This window comes from Sceloporus occidentalis, unplaced genomic scaffold (assembly GCF_023333645.1).
Source record: "Sceloporus occidentalis isolate IW3139 unplaced genomic scaffold, rSceOcc1.0.p SCAF_360, whole genome shotgun sequence".
NCBI lineage: Eukaryota > Metazoa > Chordata > Lepidosauria > Squamata > Phrynosomatidae > Sceloporus > Sceloporus occidentalis.
The window spans coordinates 98,464-122,645 of NW_028317340.1; the positions used below are offsets into that span (position 1 = coordinate 98,464).

The 24,182-nt window shown below is 40.7% G+C and overlaps 1 pseudogene; it reads right to left on the minus strand.

The window, feature by feature from the left end:
* Positions 1-497: 497 nt before the first annotated feature.
* LOC149273781 (galectin-8-like) lies at positions 498-14,087 on the minus strand (annotated as a pseudogene).
* Between the last annotated feature and the right edge of the window lie 10,095 nt (positions 14,088-24,182).

A 24,182-nucleotide genomic window follows, 5' to 3' on the forward strand; every position in this document is an offset into this window, starting at 1 on the left:
GAATATGTACTCCAGTAACCCACACAAAGCATAACATAGCCTTCAAAATTTTCACAATATTTACAGGATTATAACAAATCAGGACACCCCTAGGCTGTTTCTATATGTACATAATACACATAATACTGGCTGGGATATTTCATAGGGGCACTGGAATGAAAAGACCAACAATGAATCCTTCCAAACCAAAATACTTACTAATCAAGAATTACATTGTTTTGTGGATTCGATTAAACTGAACCATATACACATGCAGAAAGTATTTATAACAATTGGAAGTGAATTTACATCTTTCACATTTTGTTTTTATGAAATGGATATCCAGCTTTAAGGATTCACCTTCACCAAAGAACAGTATTCTGTTAAAATAAAATCACATCCTAGTAATATAAAACTAATAGTTTTATTAGCGTTGGAAGACATTTGCCGAATTGATTATAATTATAAGATGCAGTATCTGTCCTGGCTCGTTCCTGATAAGGACAAGATTTGAGGCTCTACCAAAAGCGCAGATCATAGAGGTGAATATCCCCATCAACGGAGATCTCTTTGATTTTACTCAAGTCTTTGAACCTGTGGTTATACTCCAGCTGATGTACTCCATTTACAGCAATCTTATACTGATGAGCCTCACAAAATACGATAATCTAGAAAAAAATAAACACAGGAAGGTTGAAAACCCAAACATAAATTAAAAGGTTGGACATTAAAGCACTGAGTAATATAATGTAATGGATTATCACTATCTGAACCAACTGTCCTTGTGTATACTAATTTTATGAATGCTAGAGTTTGCCATAATAACGTCTATTAATTCATAAAGCAATTGCTCAACAAAGCTTTCTAATGGGAGAAGAGAGTGACTATGGGATTAAATGACACAAGAAGTGATGGAATTTAAACATACATGAGATAGGCATCACATGAATCTATGATGAGGCTAAAGGCTGATGAAGGCCTAAATCTTTACATCAGGAAAAATGGGCAGACTAGATTGTGCAAAAGGTTCTTATCTGGAAATGTCAGTTCTGTAGGTCAAATCCTTTTATATAGTATCACTCTGCAGAAATACGAGCTAAGGTATCTTTTTTCAAGTTGTCAGAGACTAATGAACAAGGTGGAGATCTATTCGCGAAAAGGATTTTATTAAATAACATTAGCATTTGCACTGAAATGATATCAGTGTATAACAAAAATAAATTGAGTCACTCACTCATTTACTCTCATTCACACAATCATTAATCTCCCCCCTTCACACAAATAATTTACACATATTAACGAATGCATTTTCTTAAATCATTCAAGCAATTCATCCACACATTACTTTATTCATTCTTGCACTCATTCACACAATTATTCATTCTCTCAGTCACTCACTCTTTATTTCAATATTTTTAGTATCCCCCTTCTCACTATCCATCCCCACCCTTCCTTTGCAGTTCACTTACCCTGCTGAAGTCCTGCGGTGGGAGCGCACACTGCTTCACTGCTGAGCTCCGGAATATGACGTCATATTGAGGTGCCCAGCATGAAATGGCGGCACTGCGACCAAGATAGAGGCCTCACGCTCCCACCGCTGCAGTCAGGGCAGCACTGAGACGGCATGGAGCGGAGGAAACAGAAAGGCACAGAGCTGTTGCTGAAAACTTTTTCCTGCCATACACCCCAAAGGCAGGCCTTGTAGGTCGGCAACCTGGCCGTGTGCCACAACTGAAGGCTTTGCATGCCCGTTGTGGCATGTGTGCTATAGGTTTGCCATCGCTGCTATAGACAGTAAAGGTATAGAAGTAGGTATAACTGGTACCGTCCCATAATCCCTAAGCAGTCCACAACAATGGTGGAAGAAGGTGCTCTTAATATATCAATTAATACATAGAACAGGAGGAGAAAAAAAACACCACCCTAAAAAGCATAAAAGGCATATACGTTCAGATTCCCAGGTTGCATTCAGAACAGGGCTGATCGCTGAGCCCCTATATCTCTTAGAAATGTTTTATATAGGATGAAGGAGAACAAAGATGAGTGGGAAGACTTCTGAGAACAGCTTTCCTCTTACCTCAAAGTACATTTCTGGGTGGAAAGGGAACTCACTGAGCTTCTTTTCTTCTACTCCCCAGCTCTCATACAGATAAGTGTTTATCACAAACACTTTTGCCTTCATACGTGGATTAAGATGCAAAGCAATATCTTTGGAGCCACTAGGCTTAAGATCAATTTTAAAACTAAGTGGGAAGAAAAAAAAAAATAGGAAACATGAAAATTGTAACATGCAGCTTTAACTTGTATTACTACAGAATACCTAAAAACTAGCACTGAAAGATAATTACCGTATTGGTCCGAATATAGGCCGCACTTCCCCCCCCACTTTAAGTCTTTAAAGTGGGGGTGCGGCCTATATTCGGGGTCTAGCGCCCGACGCCCGGGACATGCAGTCAGCGGGGTTAGGATAGAGATCCCCCGCAGCGGTGCAGGGGACCTGTATCCTACTCTCTGATACACTCAGACAGCCTCCCCTGCCGGCACTTTCCACGAGGGAAGTACCAGCACGAGAGGTTGTCTAAGCGCATCGCCGGTGAACGTCCCCCCCCCCCCCCCGGACTTACCAGAGCAGACTCCCGAGTGTCTTGCGGGGCCGGCGGAAGACATCTACGCAATACGCGTATACAACTTCCGGTGCCGGCACTTCTGCTGAGTGCCGGCACCGGGAGTTGTATACGCGATTTGCATAGATGTCCCCCTTCGGCCCCGCAAGACACCCGGGAGTCTGCTCTGGTAAGTCGGGGGGGGGAGGACAGAGTGGCAGCCTATCTTGGGGGGGGGGGACAGAGTGGCAGCATATCTTGGGGAGGGGGAGAGGACAGAGTGGCAGCATGTTTTTTTGGTGCTTTTTTAAAGAAAAAAAACTTTTTCTTTAAAAAAGCACCAAACTTTTAGGGTCCGGCCTATATACGAGGGCGGCCTATATCCGAGCCAATACGGTACATGTCAAAGTGAAATACAGCTTAATACACAGACTATGGAGAGGCACACTGTATTATTAAGATTATTATTTATATTATAAATACATCAATATCTACAAATAAAAGCCTCAGTTAAAAATCAAAATGTTTTATATGTCCGTTATAAACCAATAAAAAATAAGAGTGCTTTCTCTAAATACATAGGGGAACTTTGATTCTGCTATGCTTTAGGTTGGTTACAGTTTCAAACCTTATGCTTGTATATTTGTCCCAAAAACTTGTACTAAAAAAAATGCTTGTCATGGAAGCCTCCGTACCATGGGCTCCTGGAGGGGTCTGAGGGCCAGCCTCTTTCCTACAGACTATGGGCCCTGGCCTTGGAAGGTGTTCTGTTTTTGGGGAGGTGGGTACAGGGGGGTCAATTAGGACTACTTCTTCCCCCTGGTACGGAGTGCCACATTTCAGAGACTCTAAAGACTGTGAAGCTTGGACACAGATTTGGGGTTACTGCATTTTGGGAGGGGGTTTACGTGTGGTTTACTCTCCATCGGGTCAGGGCTTACAGGACAGAGATCTCTATGGTCAGTATTTCCACCTGGATCTGATACCCAGCAGGTTTTAGCCATAAGTCAGGAAAACGCTCGTGTTCACCATCCTCCCCACAGACTACAATAGCGATCCCTTACTGGGCTGAGGTGGGCTGAGTGCAAATACCGAGCCGAGTGCAAAGGAGGACCTGACAGAGAATTTTGTATTGTTTAAATACCCTGTTTCCAAATAAACTGTTATTCACCTCAACATGAGTGTTGTCTGATGCTTGGGGTGGGCTGCTATGATACTTTATTATCCTTTTCAGGACAATAGTCACACAGTGTAGCTAAGCTTCCGCTAGCCACAGTGACAGTGCAGCCGTGCCCCCACATCTCTCTACAACGCTGGTTCTGTCTGGTGCTGAAGGGGTTAATTGCTGGTGCCCTGGCAGGAGGAAGCAACGTTTGGCGGGAGTAGCCAGTCACAGTACAGGGCGTCCCATCACAACACAGACCAGCCCATCTGGCACCAACACCCATACATGTTCAAAGTCACTTAAATGACTCCAAACAACCTTCAACGATGGGATCAGAAGTCAGGTCAGATATCTTCATAATTCCTCAACCCAGGGATGTCAGTAGCGATCAATGATCAAAATCCTCCACGTATTTAACCGACAAGCTTAATAAAGGCACAAAGCTTCTGATATTATTGAGTAAAGGTGTAGTCTCACTATTGGGGTTTTATGTCATAGCATTATGCATGGGAATGACCTGAATACAAACACATCAACGTAATGGTATAACACATGGGCACTAAATGATTATATCTAGCTAAGATTTTGGAAATACTAATACTGAAATAACTTGTTAACCAGCCCAGTTTCACCTGTTCTGCCAGCATCCTCCAATATAGACTGTTGCCTATTTATAGCTAGCCTTGTGTGCTTTCTATTTGCCTGCTATCCCATGCAACTGGGCTCCTACCTGACCTGCTTTCCCGAGTCCTGACAGGTACCCACAGGAAACAGAACTTGTCAAGATAGAACGATCTCATAAGTTTAGGCTTTAATTTTTTAAAGTGTCAAATATAGCAGGATCAGTTACAGAATTTGATGCTTCAAGGAGTAACTGTTTAAGAAAACTCGCAGTAAGGTCTCACCCCTTAGCATTCTTGTTAATCTCCCCTTTAATGATAACCGTCCTTCCAGGTGCAAGCCCACAAGGAATACTTGCGGTGTACGGCAGTGTCTAGTGAGGGAAAGTATGAAGGGAAGAGATAAGAGAATATATGTTAAAATGATAAAATACTACATTCACCATTCCTTTATCGTGTTGCTTTTATAGGCTCTGTAGTTGTTACAGGCAAGGCCACACAGGAAACACGAGGTAAGAGGGGCCAAGAGTAGTATGTATATATGTACAGTACTGTTAAGAGTCAGAGTGCGTATTTATATGTGTGTGTGTGATATACCGTATTTGCTCGATTATAAGACGAGGTTTTTTTCAGAGCAAATGCTCTGAAAAATACCCCTCGTCTTCTAATCGGGGTCGTCTTCTAATCAGACCTCAAATAGAGGTCTGATTAGGAGACTAAGATCCAGATCCCCCGCACCGCTGCAGGGGACCTGGATCCTCCTGTCTCATCCGACTCCCCCCCCCCCCCCATCATACACACACTTACCGGTGCTTCCTGCTGTGTTGCCGGGGCAGCGGGTTGACGTCTAAGCGATCCGCGTAGACAACATCCGCTGCAGCCGGAAGGAGGTGTGGCTAGCAGCGGGGGTTGTCTGCGTCCGTCGCATAGACCTTCCCCGACTGTCAGAGATCAGAGTTCCCCGCACCGGTGCGGGGAACTCTGATCTCTGACAGCCGGGGAAAGTATACGCGACGGACGCATAAAAACCCCCGCTGCTAGCCACACCTCCTTCTGGCTGCAGCAGAAGGCGACGTCAACCCGCTGCCCCGGCTGGAAGCACCGGTAAGAGAGGGGGGGAGAGTGTGTGTGTGTGTGTGTGTGTGTTAGTTAGTTAGTTAAATGGGGGTATAGGGTGTGTGTGTTAAATGGGGGCATAGGGCATTTCTGGAGTGGCGTTAAGGGGGCATTTAATAGAGCACTCTGCCTCCTGAAATGCCTTATACCTCCCTATATGCCACTCTGCCCCATAATATGCCTTTTAACCCCCTAAATGGCAGAGTGGCATATAGTGGTATAAGGCATTTCTGGAGGCAGAGTGCTCTATACAATGCCTTTTAACTCCCTTAATGCCACTCTGCCTCCTGAAATGCCTTATACCTCCCTATATGCCACTCTGCCCCATAATATGCATTTTAACCCCCTAAATGCCAGAATGGGATATAGGGGTATAAGGCATTTCTGGAGGCAGAGTGGCACATAGGGGGTCAAAAGGCATACCATGGGGCACAGTGGCATATAGAGGGTTAAAAGGCATATCATGGGCCACAGTGCCATATTGGAGTGGCAAGCCTGGGGGCAGATGTGCGTAACTGGGGGACAGGTTGGAAAATACAAGAAATAAAAACAAAAAAAATCTTTTTCTCAATCATAGCTTTTATTAAAAAAAATAGTTTACATGAATTAACATTTACTGGTAAAACTTTTTTCCTTTGGGGTCGTCTTATATTCAGGCTTTTTCTTTTTTTCCTAAGTTAATATTCAGATTTTGGGGGGTCGTCTTATAATCAGGGTCGTCTTATAATCGAGCAAATACGGTATATATATATATATATATATATATATATATATATACCGTATTTGCTCGATTATAAGACGACCCCTCAAAATCAAAATATTAATTTAGGAAAAAAACAAAAAGCCTGAATATAAGATGACCCTATAGGAAAAAAGTTTTACCAGCAAATGTTAATTCATGTAAACTAATTTTCATATTTAATAAAAGCTATGATTGAAAAAAATATATTTTTTATTTCCTTTTATTTGCCAACCTGGCCCCCCCAGTTATGCACATCTGCCCCCAGGCATGCCTTATACCCCCCTATTTGCCACTCTGCCCCATGATGTTCTTTTTAACCCTCTATATGCCACTCTGCCTCCAGAAATGTCTTATACCCTCCTATATGCCACTGTGCCCCATGATATGCCTTTTAACCCCCTATATGCCCCTCTGCCCCATGATATGCCTTATACCCCTATATGCCACTCTGGCATATAGGGGGTTAAAAGGCATATCATGGGGCTGAGTGGCATACAGGGGGTTAAAATGCATTTCTGGAGATATATATATATATATAACTGCTAACAGCAATCACACTCCTATCAAGCCAAGGCAGCCAGTACATGCTGGAACCTGGGGATGATAGTAGTGGGATTACAGCCTCCCTATGCCATGCTACCACCACCACCACCCTTACACATCCATGCTATCACACACACACTCATTCACAAACATTTAAATACTCATTCATTCCATTAATCACACATACATCACAAAAATCCTCCCCCACCCCCTTACCTGAACTGCAGATCTCTCACTCGCAGACTTCTGCAGGGGCCCGGCTGTGCGAGCAACTTCTCTGGCCCCACCCCCAGAGGAAGGAGGGGGAGGTAGATTATGTGAGGACTGTGTTAGCTTCCTGTTCTCCTGCTTCTAGTAGCAGAGACGCTGCTCGCGACCAAAGCCGGGTAAGCAGCCTGGCCCCAGCAGAATGAGGTCTGATTAGAAGACGACCTCGATTATAAGACGAGGGGTATTTTTCAGAGCATTTGCTCGGGAAAAAACCTTGTCTTATAATCGAGCAAATACGGTATATATATATATATATATACATACATACACACACACAAACGATACCCTATGGCACTAGCGTGAGCGCGTCCGTCAGCGTATGGAGTTGTGCATAAGCATATGGAGTTAGCATATGTATATTACTGTAAGGTGTTAGTGTGTGTCTCTGTTACTGTATGTTAAGAGTGTGTAAGTTTATGTTAGTATTAGTACGTGGATGCCAGCATATCGCTTTATCATTATGTGTTAGTATGGGGATGCCAGCGTATGTCATTATCGTGAGTGTGTGTCCATGCATGATTTTGCAGTGCCAGGGGTTAACCAAGGGCTGGTGGCACCTGAGAGATATAGCAGGAGAAAGAATGTGTGTATACATGTAAGGTTCTGGTACACTGCTGAATATAAAACTTTTAGATCTCTGGGAATGCTCGATTTTAGGATGTAGTCTTCTATAATAAGATGACATAGCAGACTAAAGCATGCTACTTTAGCCTGTTCAGGTGCAACACCATTAAAAAGTTGCATTCTACGTATTTAATTATGTATCTGTGATCGATTTACAGAGTAAGGGAAGACCGGTGCTGTTTGTACGGTAGTTGCAAATAGTATGGGTAGACAGAGGACTTACAATAATACTTACAAAGATATGCTTCGCCATTGAATCAACCTTTGAAGAAGAAAAAAAAAAAAGTTTCATCAGCATCATAACAATTAGTAAATTTAAAATCTTATACATTTATTTACTGTCGTTTACCTGATTGTCACTCATGGAGGGCATAGAAAAATGGACAAGCTGGGAGCCCTGCGTAGGCTAAAATGGAAAAGAAGAAGGATATGTAATAGAAGTGAAGAGGGTTCTGCTCTTGTAAGCCTACAATCCTGCAGTATTACTACTTAGAACACTTTAGGACTGCTCTTAGTGGTTATTTGAAACTGACTATGTTCACTTGGTGTCAAGCCTCAGTCCTTGGGGAATGCAAATGGAACAAACGCTTTAATCAATTTCTTCATTCTGATCTGGAGTTAGACACACCTGTCCTATGAATCCAGTGTTTTCTAAAAAAGCAAAGGAATGAGTTTAGCAAGCCAGTAACTTGCAGCAAATTACACCTATCTTTTTCATAAAAGGATTACAATTTCTTAAATCACTTCTTTCCAATGGAAAGAATGTTCTCCACCTTAAAACCCAGCACGTATGGAACACCCAGAAAAACAACAGTGCTAGGTGTACTGTGAATGCCCATGCAACAATGCGCATCCACACTTGTATGCTTCTGATGAATTCTTCCCTGTAGCCACCCTGCAGGTTCGGCCCATGCTAACAGCGTTTTCCAAAGCATAGAGAGACTGGGGGAACATAACAGCTCTCTAATAAAGGAATAGCCTCGTCAATAATATTGACATGACTGTTCCTTTAATACCTTACCAATTACTCCTAAGTAACACCAAAATTTGCTTATTAATTCATTATAGAGACTTACTTTTTTATGCGTAAAATCAACGGGTTTGATTTTAACTTTCCCATATATACCAAGGGTATCAATTCTTCGAAAGTTAACTCTGTGCTTGTAAGAAAGCAGATGTTTCCCATTTGAAGAAACCTGCATAGAGCATCATAAATCAGGTATCAATATCTCAGAAGATGAATTCAAGACTAGTTTAAACACACAAAAGCCAACAAGATATTGACACTTTCAGAAGTCTCTTTCAGAGCACTGAAGTGCCATATTTTGATAAGCATAATTTATCAAGTCAAGTAACTAAAATAGCAATACCAGTACAAAAAGTCTTGGCTGTAATGAGTCAGTATTTCAGAACAAAAAAACCTTTTATGTCATCAATATCCGCTACAACAGGCATACCTTGCTGGAGGATCTGGAGAACAGTGGTCCTGACTACTTGTCCAGCAGTGAAGGGAAACCTGAGCATAGTCTGATCAAATACTAACCTGGAATTTATGCGGTAGAAGTAAAAACGTAACTTCAAAAGGCTTCCCTTTAGTAAATGGCATTTGGTACGTTCTTTCTTCCCAACCCCACTTTTCATCCTCCAATGTGTTGCAGACAATGAACCCAGAACCTTTGAACCGAGGATTGAAATGAAAAGCTATATCAGCCCGGGGTTGCACGCTGCTTCCACACTGAAAGTCTATCTGGAACCTGAAACAATATTAAAGAACAGCATTTTACTCAGTGAAATAAGTATTTGACCCCTTTGCAAAACATGACTTTGTACTTGGTGGCAAAACCCTTGTTGGCAATGACAGAGGTCAGATGTTTCTTGTTGCTGGCTACCAGGTTTGCACACATCTCAGGAGGGATTTTGTCCCACTCCTCTTTGCAGATCCTCTCCAAGTCATTAAGGTTTCGAGGCTGACGTTTGGCAACTCAAACCTTCAGCTCCCTCCACAGATTATCTATGGGATTAAGGTTCGGAGACCTTAATGTGCTTCTTTTGAGCCACTCCTTTGTTGGCCGTGTGTTTTGAGTCAATGTCATTCTAGAATACCCACCCACAACCCATTTTCAATGCCCTGAAGGTTCTCACCCAAGATTTGACAGTACGTGGCACCAACTATCATCCCTCTGATGCAGAAAAACACCCCAAAGCATAATGTTTCCACCTCCATGTTTGATGGTGGGGATGGTGTTCTTGGGGTCATAGGCATCATTCCTCCTCCTCTAAACACAGCAAGTTGAGTTGATGCCAAATACCTCAATTTTGGTCTCATCTGATCACAACACTTTCACCCAGTTCTCCCTCTGCATCATTCAGATGTTCATTGGCCTGTACATCTGCTTTCTTGAGGAGGGGGACATTGCGGGTGTCACAAACACACCCTACTCTAAGCGTGCACGTGACTTGGTTCTGGTGGTAAAAAGGGTTAAAATGCACTGCCTGCCCTAGACCAGAAATAGCGATAGCCCATTCCAGCCTTGTGTAGGTCTACAATCTTGTCCCTGACATCCTTGGACAGCTCTTTGGTCTTGGCCATGGTGGAGCGTTTGGAATCTGAGTGATTGATTGCTTTTGTGGACAGGTGTCTTTTATACAGGTAACAACCTGAGATTAGAAGCACTCCCTTGAAGAGAGTGCTCCTAATCTCGACTCGTTACCTGTATAAAAGACTCCCACTGACGTCAGCGGGACCTTACACCTACGTCAGGGGGAACGCCCACCAACATCACGGGACCGCCCGCTGACGTCAGTGGGCAGTCCTGGCTGTGTCCCTTAAGCGAAGGCTCCGGGTAGCCGGAGCCCAGAAGTTCCCAGGTATGCTGATCAGCTCTTTGTCAGTGGGCAAACATACAAAATCAGCAGGGGATCAAATAAGTTTTTCCTTCACTGTACCTCATCCAAGACAAATGTAGCAAATGTATTGCTGGTGACCCTCTCATGCATTTGTATGCAAAAATGGTAAAAAATAAGAGGTGACAATTTTCAAATGCTTTAAAGTGCATATGATGGCTGGAGTGTACTTTCAATGGCCGAAAAAAATTTGGTATATTTCCCAAATCACAAAATTGCCAACCTATGAATTTTACAGAAAATCAGATGACAAAAATGGTGCATTTATAATGTATTAAACAGTTAAGTCTGTAAAATAGTCATCACTGCAACACAAAAAAGGGAAATTTGCACTGACAGTAACCTGACTTAGGCTATTATTCATTCTAATGGGAACAACATTAATATCCCATCAAATATGGATAACCAGAGCTTTTGCCTGGCTCGAAGATCAGGAGAAAATATTGTCTTACCAAAACTTCCAGCTGTAAAAATGTACTATTGATTGGAGAATAACAACATCTATTATTAAGCTGCCGCTTCAGATAATTCTGAATGCTCTGAATACTAGTTATGTTATGATTTCTTAACATGATCACTTATCTACAGTTACCTGTCTGCATCAGAGGCAACAATGCCATGAATTGTCACCGTCTGTTCTGCTTCCAGTCCTCCAAAAATGGTCTTCACATAGGGAGTAGGCTATATGAAACATAATCCATACATGCACAAGTAAGCTTCACAGTACAAAATAAAAATGGCTTCATTTTAAATATATACATATCGTAAGGGTAGACAAATCCATCCACAGAATTCTGGCCAAGGATGTACGTAGAATGCAAGTTACAGATATAAAATTGTTAATTTTTCCCTCTTCTAGTAATATGTACTGCTGAGCTTGGGGGATTTATACTCCATAAATGTATGTTTCAAGAGAATCTATGTATATATATTAGGCAACTTTTAAAGGGAGAAGTGCTGTACATAATCTAAGTTTTTCTATATTAACTGGCCATGGGAAACGGAACTTTAAATCCTACTTTCATTTCGAAACATCAACCTCAACTTCTACAGGGGCATCTGTGGAGTTATTCTGTGTTTTAACACTATCACTCATGCAACACATTCTCCAGATTGTAAGCTCTTTTGAGCAGGGCCCTCCTCGCCCGTTGTTTCAAATTGTTATGTTATATACTAACTGTTATGTCCTGTCTACCCTTTGTACAGCGCTGCAGAATCTGATGGTGCTATGTAATTAATAATAATAATGTGTGTATTTTATATTTTTTCACTCCTGACATTATTATTATTGTTGGGAAGTTTTAATTACCAGATCTGGAATAGTTCTCTGAACTTCTTTTGTAGCCATCTTTCACTTCTTTCACAAACACTAAAAAAAAAAAATAATAGAGAGGGTTAATCAGAAAAAATTCTAACTGATAACGTCAGTAATGCGTATCAGGATGGCGTTTTTGTAAAAACTGAGTTAAAATACACCATGCATCGTATCAATTGACTTTAAAACCAAAATGAAACAAAAAATAAATGAAAACCGCTTCTCTGTGTTAGAGACATAGGGTTAAACTTCACTTCTAAACAGGTGGCCTCTTCAGCAGATAGCAGAATGTTCTAGATTCCATGCCTAGGCAGTACAGACTAATGAGACCATACCGAAAAGCGATAAGGAGGTTCATTGCAAACATGTACAAGCCCAAACGTTCTTTAACAGAACTACGTAACTAGCCCCAGGATGCTCGAAAACCACCCAGTTGCGCAAATAAGGCTCGAGCCTTTTAAAGTAAGGAACAAAAGAAAATGTTGATGTTTAGAGCTTGCATTTTACTGCTATGTAACCGGCTTGTTCTCTTCACGAATACATTTCTTCCTGTTTTACCAAAAATTCACTTGTCGTCTGCTGTAGGGCTGCAACTAAAGATTATTTTCATAATCGATAAATTTTTTCGACTAAATCGGACAAAAAATATGTGCATTTTTCATTTATTTAAAATAATTTAATGAACAAACTGGATGAAACAGCAGTTATCTCTTTTCACAATGGCATTTCTCTAACTATTTCTCGCCTTATTTTACTGACATAATAATAAAAGTACAAGAACCCAAACACAATATTTCTCAAACTAGGTTTTAATACCTAAAAAAGTTTTACTAGTAAATATTAATTCACATGTAAACTATTTTTTCCATATTTAATAAAAACTATGAAAAATGCATTTTGTTTTTATTTGCCAACCTGCACCCCAGTTATGCACATCTGCCCCTAGATATGCCTTTTACCCCCTATATGCCCCCTCCTCTGACCTACCAATGCATCCCCAGACTTGTCCCCTGTGCTTCAGACTCCCTGGTGCCTAGTGGGGGCAGCCAGTGAACGCCTGCGCGATGCACGTAGACAACCTCGGCAGAAGTGCCAGGCAGCGGCTGAGGTTGTTTGTACACATTGCGCAGACATCCACCAAGTGCCAGAGAGGAGGATCCAGGTCCCTTGCAGCACTGCGGGGGATCCTCCTCTCTGGCAGATTCTATGGCGGCATGTCATAGAAGTGCCAGCACTTAGAGGCTGCAGGGGATCTGGATCTTTGTCTTATCGCCAGATCTCTATCTGAGGTTGGTTTATAAAACAACCTCAAATATAAGACGAAGGGGAATTTTTCAGATTAATTTGCTCTGAAAAAACCTCGTCTTACATTTGAGCAAATACAGTAAATCGATCATTCAACTAATAAATAATGAAAAACCTTGACAACAATTTTCATTACTGATTTGATTGATTAGTTGTTGCAATCCTAGTCTGTTGCACTTCATTATGGAACGAGGAGCCAGACAGTTTTGCAAACATTTAGATGACGTCGAAGAACGAAGGATGGAAAATTATTGAGTTTCACTGAAATCAGTTTTGTTGGGCAGTCCCAATCTTTGGCCTATGTCCCATCAAACACCCCTCCCTCCTGTGGTGGGGATCATGGGCTGGCTAGGTTGATCCTCTGATGTCCCCTGGCTTGGCCCATCAAGCTGTGACAATGATTGAGGCCAGTGCTTTTGCACAGAGCTACCGTGTGTTCCCTTGTCTAGTAGATTGGGCTACAACACATACAAATGGCTATTATATAGCTGAAAGTATTATTTAATGACAAAAAAAAAGTACGGTGTTTTTATCTAATAGAAAAAATGACAGGTGCTCCACCTTAACAGAAGTCGGGTGGGGGGGTATAATTACCCAGCCATCACTGGGTTAAAGAACCACTCAGTAGCATTGACTGACAGAAACATTATCACTAAACTCCTTAAGAAGACCACTCAAGACAGCGGTGCTGATTCTACGTAAACATGTGACATGAGGCTTTCCCTGTTTCGTGACGTCACATGTAAGAAACACACTTAACCATTTGCGACCCAGTAGCCATGTACTACCGTAAATTGAGTGCCGTGCCGTGCCGTGCCGTGCCGTGCCGTGCCGTGCCGTGCCGTGGTACCCCAGCCCGCTATACGTACACCCATCCACTTACCTGAACGTAGATCCACATCGTCTTCTGATTTAATGCTTATCGAACTTCCTCGTAAGAAACACTCAAGCCCCGCCCCTCATTCGGAGTCACACAGCGGCCGCAATGCTTCCGGTATCTTAAAGCAGAAACGAAACCAATAGTGTGCTAACGGGAGGCCGCTTCTAAGAACAGTGACGGAGGAACGTCACGTAACTGCTTCGTTACCCCCCTCCATGCGCTTTATTCCTATACAACCATGAGAGTCCAGACTTTTTCCCGCCCGTATTCTTCTCAAGGTCTTTTATAAGTAGTATGTTTAACTGGATGTTTGAGTGTTAAAATTCTTAAAGCGGTAAATTCGTTTTAATTCAGTAGCCCTCGTAGTTCTATTATACGTGTTAAGCAGGTGGGGTCCCCATTTCTGTTTGCTTATTATGTGTGGCATCGCCCTGGCTGTAACATGTAAATATTATCCGCATTAATTACGTGCTTAATGATTAGGGAGGGGAACATATAAATTACCCAGCACTGCCCTCTAGAGCTTGTGATTTAAACATGAGTGGCAGAAAGAAGATGATTCAAGCTGATGAGGGGTCTGTAGTATTTTGGGCTTATTTGTGGTGCTTTGGGTGATGGTTTCCATATTAACAAACGTTTACTTTATCTTTATAACAGTTAAGGTATTTTAAGTAAAAAATTAGCTTTTAATAAATAATAGATTTTCTATCTGGGTTATTTCCTGTTCGAAGGAAGCCCTATGAGATTCAGCTCTACGAAATCTGCTGGCACTATATAAGTAAATGTAATGCCTGACAGTGATGTGCTAAAGTGTGATAATCAAGTAAAAAAATAACGGTAATAACAAAAGAAACCAAAAACTAGTTTTAAGTTTTCATTGTAGCAGATATTCACGGTTTACTGGACTGCAGCAGCCCTCCTCCTCCATAGTCTGACTATTCTTGTCTCTGATTGGCTGTTTGAAGCTGCCAATCAGTGTCAGGGAAGTGCTCCCATTGCAATCAATGGGAGAGATGGCCGAGCTACTGATGGATTTGACTGCCAGTAACTGCCATATTTGCTCAATTATAAGACGACCTTGATTATAAGACAACCCCCCCAAAATTTGTATATTTATTTAGGAAAAAAGAAAAAGCCAGAATATAAGACTACCCTATAGGAAAAATGTTTTACTAGTAAATATTAATTCACATGTGAACTATTTTTCATATATAATAAAAAAAAAAAAATGGATGTTTTTATTTGCCAACCTGCTCCCCTGTTATGCACATCTGATCCACGGCTTGCTACTTTGCCCCCAGATATGCCTTATACACCTCTATATGCCACTCTGCCTACAGGAATACCTTATATCCCTCCATATGCCACTCTGCGCCCCCCCCCCCCCCCGGCTTATCAATGCTTCCCCAGACTCGTTCCTCGTACTTCAGACTTCTTGGTGTCTAGTGTGGTCAACCGGTGGATGTCTGCGCAATGCACATAGACAACCTCTGCTGCCCGTTAGTTCCGCCCGGGCTTCTATGATCGAGCACCAGCGTGACCTTCCGATGCTCAGTTATAGCAGCCCTGGCAGAAGTGCGCAGACAATCTCCGCACTTTTATGATGGAGCACCGGAAGATCACGCCGGTGCTCCGTCGTAGAAGCCCCCAGAGGAAGTGTCGGCATCAGTGGAGTTTACCAGAGAGGAGGATCCAGGTGCGCTGCAGGGGATCTGGATCTTAGTCTTATAGTCAGACCTCTATATGAGGTCTGATTATAAGATGGCCTCGAATATAAGACGAGCATTTGCTCTGAAAAAAACCTTGTCTTATAATCAAGAAAATACAGTATATAACAAGCAACTAGATGCATAACGATGTGGAAAATAGCTGGTGGCACTCCACAAAAACATACAAACATAGAAAGTGACGGCAGATGAACCATTCGGCTCATCCGGTCTGCCCAACCTCTGAATACTTTCCTTAGTCCCTGGTCTTATCTTGTATCTAAATGAAAGGAACTTCTCAACTGTCATATGCATTTGATGACTGCAGTTGTTATTAATTAAAACTAAAGCGTACAGAGCTATGGAATATGATGGCACAATATAAAACAATAAATAATAAAACATTTGTTTTTTTCTCTCACTTCTGTCTATATGCCCACTGTTTTCGTTTTATCGTTTGTCACCTCCGTACCACCTTAGTAACCTACACATACTTTTATGGTGTTTTCCACTGGCGTTTCTCTTTATTTGTTGCCAGGGTGTGGGTACCATGCCCCACGTGTGGCAATTGATTGCTAGCCCTCTACAACAGTTCTATGTTTAGAGGAATTCTTGTCATCTTGTTCTTATCATAATAGGCAAAATATCCCACAAATGTCCCGGCTCCACAAAGCAAGTGAAAAATGTCTACACAGCAGCCTTGGCAGTACCCTTGCTGGTCCACAGGAAAAACCTGATTCTTCTCAACTCTCTGGGTCATGTATGCAGCTTTTGCAGTAAGAATACTATTTTTTTTTCTGATGCCAATTTGCTTATTTTGGATTTAATTGTGGTTTTATGTAATCCATGTTGTATGCGGACTTTGACTATGAACGTTCTTTACCTATTGGTTGAGTAAAGATGCAGTAGTTGACCAACCATCACGCTAGTGTCCTAGAAAAAGTCAGTGGGCCATGCTTCTAGGAGAAAGTCCCTGGGCTTGCCCTCTCAGTAAACCTTTGTGCATATAAGAGCACTGTGATAGATGGGACAACACATCAAAATAAATTTGGATGTGTTTGTGGCATATTAAGGTTAAGACAAGGCTTGCAACAAAAAAATTAACGTTTTAGTTTAACCAACTTTTTGCATATGAGGAAACGTACTGTTTTTGAGATTTGGATTTCTTTAATCTGTAGGCTTAGAAAACAAATAAAACAACAGTTAACAGATATGAGGACAGATCTTCAAATAAGTAAGTACATAGAAGTAATTTGGGGGAACACAATGGTCTTTGATATTATTAAAGTGATTACCAGGGGTGTAGCTAGGTTCCCGAAAATATGAGGCAACAAGCCTCTAGTTACTGGACTAGTGTTCCAGAATGAGTTGAGCTTGAGGTCTGAGATCTTATGGTTTTTATTTAGGCAACGATGATGTATTCATTGTAGAGGTAAAAAAAAATCTATTTTTTTACCTTTTTTTTTTTTGGAAACAAAATCACAATATGTAATCTTATGAAAATGGTGCAGCTCTTTCTTTTAGAGTAGTTTTACCAGTTGTTTATGCTTTTACCTTAAATATCCTAGTTTTAATCTGTTTAAGATGAATGTTAATGATGATGATGATCCCGGCACCCAGCAAAGTGAGGGGATCTGGACATGCAAGTGTTTATATTAAATAAGCAAAAACCCAAACCCTGCAAGTCGTCTAGATTCCAGCTGCCCCTGCACCATGCAGTTCATCCAGCAATTAATAGAGTTGTTTTCCAGAGATGCTACTAGCCTTTTGAACTTTTCTTGCCACTTTCAATTTTAATTACTTGAGTGAATGGGGTTGGTGCACCAATTCCTGCACTAATCATTTTCACCTTTATTTCAGGATCACTTCCTAAAGAACACATCGATAGTTCACTTAATGTAAGGTGAGAAATACACCTTTTTGCTATTTGATAAGTGAAGCGCTGAGTAAAGTTAGCCGCGTTGAATCCAATACAGTTCAACTATGTATTCTTTTCAATTTAAAATTCATCCAAGAGATGTGTATATATACCCCTCCAGATCTGCCACCCGTGGCCTCATCAACCTAGGCCAGAATGTGCTCCCGTATATAACATATAAAGCTGTAGGTTTGGATAAGCTTAAAACGCATGATCCCTGCGGGTGGTAGATGGTGGTGATGAACCAGCTTTTCTGCAAAAGAGCATAGTGGTGTTTTCGTTTAAGAGGGAGTTTGCTGGTGAGTAGAACTTCTTCACTCCCTGACCTCTCTTTGCATTATGAACAGCATTCTTCCTCGCATTCAGAGATAGGCCGTTACCTTACATATACTTACAGAGCCAATGATCATTGCAAAGATATACCTGTAACCTGCAATAAATGCTTTCTAGTCGTAAACAGTAGCGTAAATCTCTTGTTAGTGTATTCCTCTTTCCTCCATCACCCAATCTTGTATATGTCTGTTTCATAATATATATATATGTCATGAATTCATATATTTTGATTGACTTAGTGGTGTCTGAGATCAATATCTGTACTGAGTTAATCTTTATTGCAAATTTCAAAATTGTATTTTTCTCTCTCTTCAGTCTAAAAATGGCTCACCTTCCACTAGAACAGGAGGTGTGTTCAATAAGGAACAAAGAATTGGCTCTTGCAAGGTCAGTCAATCGTGATTTTAGGTTTTTTAGTTAATACATATAGGTTTTAGATAATGCAATCCTTTTTATAGGTATGGGTTACACACATTAGATAGACTGTAAAGAGACAATCTATAGGAATGGTACTGTTTAACATCTAATAACAAAAATGAGATAACTAAACTATAAAGAATACAAATATATTTTTACATATTGATGTAGATTCAATGCTTCCTACTAAATTTAGTTGCATAATGAGCGTTCTCACCTAGAAATGACCATGTCATGACAACATATGCCGTGAGAACTGTAAAACCACTTAACCATCAATGCTGTGAAGATTAAAATTGAGGTTGGTTACAGCAGTTTGAGAAGTTCTTACACTTATTCTGGGAACTGTGCTAGCTCTTTAATTAGCCACTTAGAAGTTATTGCAGAGTTCCCATAATAGGTGAGGGACAGTGGCCTAACTATCTAGTGGGCCCGGTTGACCCCCTGCGCCTTCTTGTTCCTGTCTCCGCGCGCCGCTTTAAAATTGTACAGAAAGGGCACTTCTGATCTGGACCGTGAACCAGCACAGGGAGACAGGAATGCAGCAGGGTCATGTCATGTGGCTGCTTGCACAGTGTGTGTGAAAACCAGACCCAGGAGAGTTCAGGGGTGTGGGCATAAGTGTGTATGTGGGCATGAATGTCTATGTAGAAATGTGTGTGTGTGTGTGTGTGTGTGTGTGAGAATGAATCTGTGTGTTGGCATGGATGTGTATATTTATATATATATATATATATATATATATCATTGGTGTGAGAGGGAATGAGTGTGAGTAAGTTTTTGTGTAAGTGTGTTAACATACAGTATGTGTGCCAGAGTGTATGTTGGAGCGGGGCAATGATGACACAGACCAGCTGTTTGGTGGTGATGATGGCACAGACCAGCTGTTTGGGGACACTAATAAGCTAGATGCAAAGATGGCGTTGGCAGGCTGCTTTGGGGTTAGGATGGCATTGATAAGCAGGTGAGGGGCAGAGGTGGGACTGTGGGACATGTTGAGGGGGGGGGCAGGCTATTTTTTGACTCGGACCCTGTGGAACTAAGCCAAGTGCTGTAACGGCAAGCATTTTAATCCAGGGACTGTAGAGCGGTGGCTAGGGGCACTGCTTTAGCTCGGTCCAAGGCCAGTGCAGATGGTAAATACATATCTGACCAGGAGCCCAGGTCCTCTGTGTATAGTCTGCTGATGCACCAACCTCTCAAAAGCAGTAGCTGAACAGTGCAGGCTACTGCAACCAGCCTTCACCCAGTTCATGTTATGTGTTTCTCGCAGTACAATTGAAGCAGCTTTCCCTACATGTAAGCAAAAGAGAGGTCATAAGGTTAGGAGATTTTTGTGTGTGTTTATATATATATATATATATATATATATATATATATATATATATATATATATATATATATATATATATATATATATATATATATATATATATGTGTGTGTGTGTGTGCTTTGAGTGCATGTGCCTTCTTGAGGTCCCAGAAAATCTTAATCCAGGACTGCAGAAGGCAGGTCTACTAGTAAACCTTGCTCCTTTTCATGTGTTCATGCATATTGTAGGACACCTGGTCCCACCAAAACAATAATGCAAGTATATATTTTAGTACATAGCAATAGGTGCCATCAAATTATCTGCTAATGTTTGTTTCTCAATATTTAGAATGCAGTCTTGCAGTGCTATACTGACTGTCCTGCAGAAAGACTCCACACAAAATTGGTGAGTGTAGAAATATTAAACAAAACATAAATAAATTGAATGCATACTTCTTATTGTGTGGTTTCATGACAAATTCACCCATCCATATTACATAAATATATATATATATTTCTCATTTTACATTTCACAGTTCCATAAAGGCAGTCATAGCACATTGTATGGATACTTGTCAGAAGATTCAGGCTGTCCAGACAGTGAGTAGATGTTCTAAATTGCTGGACTGCATACTGTTAAGAACATAAGGGGAATATATCTTGTGTGTGTGTGTTAAAGTTACAAAATGTATATATTTAATACAGTGAGGGAATTCACGGTACTTATGCATGAGAAATGAAAAAGGGTGTCCTCAACCAAGACCAAGTACCCAGTAAGTTTCTGGGTATTACAGCAAGTTAAAGAAAGACTGAATAGGACAGATGGTTTTTACCTGCTGTCAACCCCATGTAACTAGCTTGCATGCACTCACAGTAACACATACACACACAAACACTACCACTTGCACTAAAAAGTCTCCTCACTCTTTCACACCTTACACTCTTGCTTGGAGCCCTTCCTTTACCACAGGGTTACAGGACATCTCGGTACATGACCCCACTGTGCACCAGGCCATTCAAAGTCTTTGAAACATTTTGGAACAGCCAGTCCACTTCTGGCAAAAACTATACATATATCTATCAGGGTTCCAAATGACATCCAAGGCAAAAATTCTCTGACCCCCCCCCCCCAACGCAAGAACTTAAAGTAACCCGTTTGTCTCATTACCCTGCCTCTTCACGTCTTCTTGCTAGTATAGTTGCATAAGTAAAGACATATATATTGATTTTTAATCCGCCTCAGACATTTAAGGGTGGCACAAGTGGATGATCTTTTCCCTTTATACCCCAGAGCAACAGACAGTTGGAAGAGAAGCTCGCTCACATATGCCAACGAAGAATGGGTAAGTATACATTTGTTTTTTGGTTGTATTTTTTTATTTATTTTTTGTTTATATAAATAATCCTGTGAACATACCTTAGATACTTTTAAGATATTCCCTCTATCGAGTGTAGAATGCTCCAGCCTTTTGAATCCTCTACATTTTGGGTAGATGAGTGTGCTATTTATAAAGTTAAATGTAATAAATAGAGAAAAAAATATATAAAATAGGAGGAACAATTTCCATCCTATCTAGCCCTGTAAGAAATTTTTAAAATTCCCTACAACGTTCCTTTGAGTATGGTTTTTAAAGAAAAAATACTTTTTGCAGCAACTAAACAATTATCCTCACTCCAGAAATCCGGATTAAACAACAGGATCTTTTCAAACAAGTAAAATCTTGTGAAGAAAAAAAGAATAGACTTCATGATCTGGAAATGAAGGCTCAAGTTCTAGGCAGGGAGAACATGGAAAGTGTTGCAAACAAAGTGATCATTATTCAGGAGATTTTACAGGTATGACTGCAATAAATACTTCCCCATACAAATCCTTTCATGTTTACACTAGGTGATGTAAGGTGTTATGGGGGTAAGCAGGGGTGGCATTGTATATGATGAAATGGCTAAAAACCTGACAAATTGTCTTTAAGATCTCACTAAATCACACAGGGAATATTGCTGTGACAAAAATATGTGGTAGTGAAGGGGAAAACACCATGTTCTTATGCTATTTAGAAATAACTTAGAATGGACAGTATTTTCATTAGACTTGGGTGCCGGGGTTAATACAGGGTTAACACTAACAATTAGCAGCAGCTTTGCCTCTAGTACTTTAAAGGACTGTAGGAGAGACTATATTGGTTGCCAGCAGGGGGCTCCTCTGGCATCAACTAATGAAGGACAGCTAGTTTTCATAGATTAATGCCAGAGGAGCCCCCTGCCGGCGACCAATAGATTCGCTCTTAAGGGTTTCAAAGCCATTGTCTCCCCAGGCCACTGTGGGAGTCCTGTCCTTTAAGACAGTGTTCAGTCCATTTTTTAAATTGTGTATTGTACTTGTAGATTTCACCTTAAAGTGTGTTATTTCATCAATTAACTGTTGCATCTCCATAATATGTAATAGATTAACACAAACAATCTCTGTGTTTGTATTTTAGAGATTCGTTCTAAGTGCACAGGTAAACTGGGCAGAAGACCCATATCTAACAGGTCTGCTGCTGAAGATTAAAGATTCTCCCTTATCCTAACAAAATTGATTTTGTATTCCTTGAAGAACTTTCATGCAATGAAAAAAAAAATGGCATATTTTATAAAATATAGCCTTATTTAGAACATGTATGTTTCTATAGGTGTTGATATTTTATGGTTGTTTGTATTGCATTGTAATAAAGTAATTTTGACAGTATATCTATGTATATTAAACCCCCTGACATTGCCATATCCCCTGTATTTGTATTCTTTTAAGTGGTTTCCTACCAAACTATTAAAAAAATGGTTACATGTAATAGAGACTATAAGGAAGGGTTTTTTTTTTTACTGTATTTGCAGGTAAGTTACGGGGTTAACTCACTTTATTATAAATTTAGAACACCAGATATCTCCTGCTTGTTCTGTATATGCATAGTTAAATCAATGTGATCTCTTCACTCTCCTCACAAATGCTCAGGAGCCCAAACTCTCCAAAAACAGGACTTTCTTCCTCCTCTGCTGGGGGTTTTAAGCAGGACAATAAGCTACTGTTTTTGGTTCCTTTTCCTTTTTGAAAATGACAGCGCCCCCTTGAGGCAGAAATGCATATTGCTCTTATATTTCTGAAATGTGCTGCGTTGCCTTTGCTGTGCAGGAACTAAAATTATCCGATGTTGTAACAAAGATACTCACTCATGGTTTCTTTTAGAAGCTTTTGTGTTAATCACAGTTCTTAACACACTTTCAAACTTTTTTTTCTTCCCCAAATACTTCCGATCTCTAGTATGCACAAACAAGGGTCTGAATGATGCATGTTTTTATACATTTTAGCATGATCAGATTATCACCGCCTACTTAGGCTAGGTTGTAATTTCTACATGCAATCTATTTCTGATAATTGAAGTAAACTTAACATATGGATAATGTGTCCTGTAAATAAGAAATAAAAGTACCAGCATGCTGGTGAAAAAAAGCCTGATCCCTTTTACAATGTACAAATAAAGGAATGTGAGCAGGATCAGGCATTCCCTTCTGGTAGGTGTCACTGTTAACACCTGCTTTAAGTTCACATCATGACAGGAGAGCCTCAGCAGGGCCTTTCTAGCCCTGCTTGCTGATCAGTGTGATCGACATCTTAGATTGCTTTCCAAGCTTTTTTAATGCCATGACAAACCAGGCCTGTCATTGGTTGTTAAGGGGTTATGCAAGATTTAATTTCTATTTTAGTATATATTTTTGTATCTATTATCAATGATAAATATGTATTATGTATTTCTATGATTTTAAAAGAAGGCCCTACTTCTCCTGAACAAAATGATGTATAATTTGTGCAGGTTTATCAAATGTGGAAAAGGGGAAACCATGGTTCAATAAATATATGGTAAAAATGACAAATCCCTAGAACTGGAGGGGTTAATAGTAGACAGGAATTCTTGCCTGTGCTTGCAAATTGTGTTATCAGTTAAAGCATTTCCTCTCACAGACATGTTGCCACCATTTTATTAACCCATTCCCTGCTAGTGTGCTAAATCCATAATGACCACTGCCAGGTGAAGCGAATAATACTGCTAATCTTGTTATCATGGCACCTGTCAGTGGGTGGGATATATCAGGCAGCAAGTAAACATTTAATCCTCAAAGTTGATGTGTTAGAAGCAGGAAAATGGGAAGTGGTCAGTGTCATGATTTACTCATAAGTACCTATCAAAAGTTGTCCAAGGAAGGAAAAGCACTTAACCAGCAACAGGGTCATGAGCGGCCAATGCTCATTGATGCACATGAGGTTGGCGAAGGCTGGCCCGTGTGGTCAAATCCGACAGATAAGCTACTGTGGCTCAAATAGCTGAAAAAGTTAATGCTGGTTCTGATAGAACGGTGTCAGAACACAAAGCGCATTGCAATTCGTCGCCTATGGGGCTGCG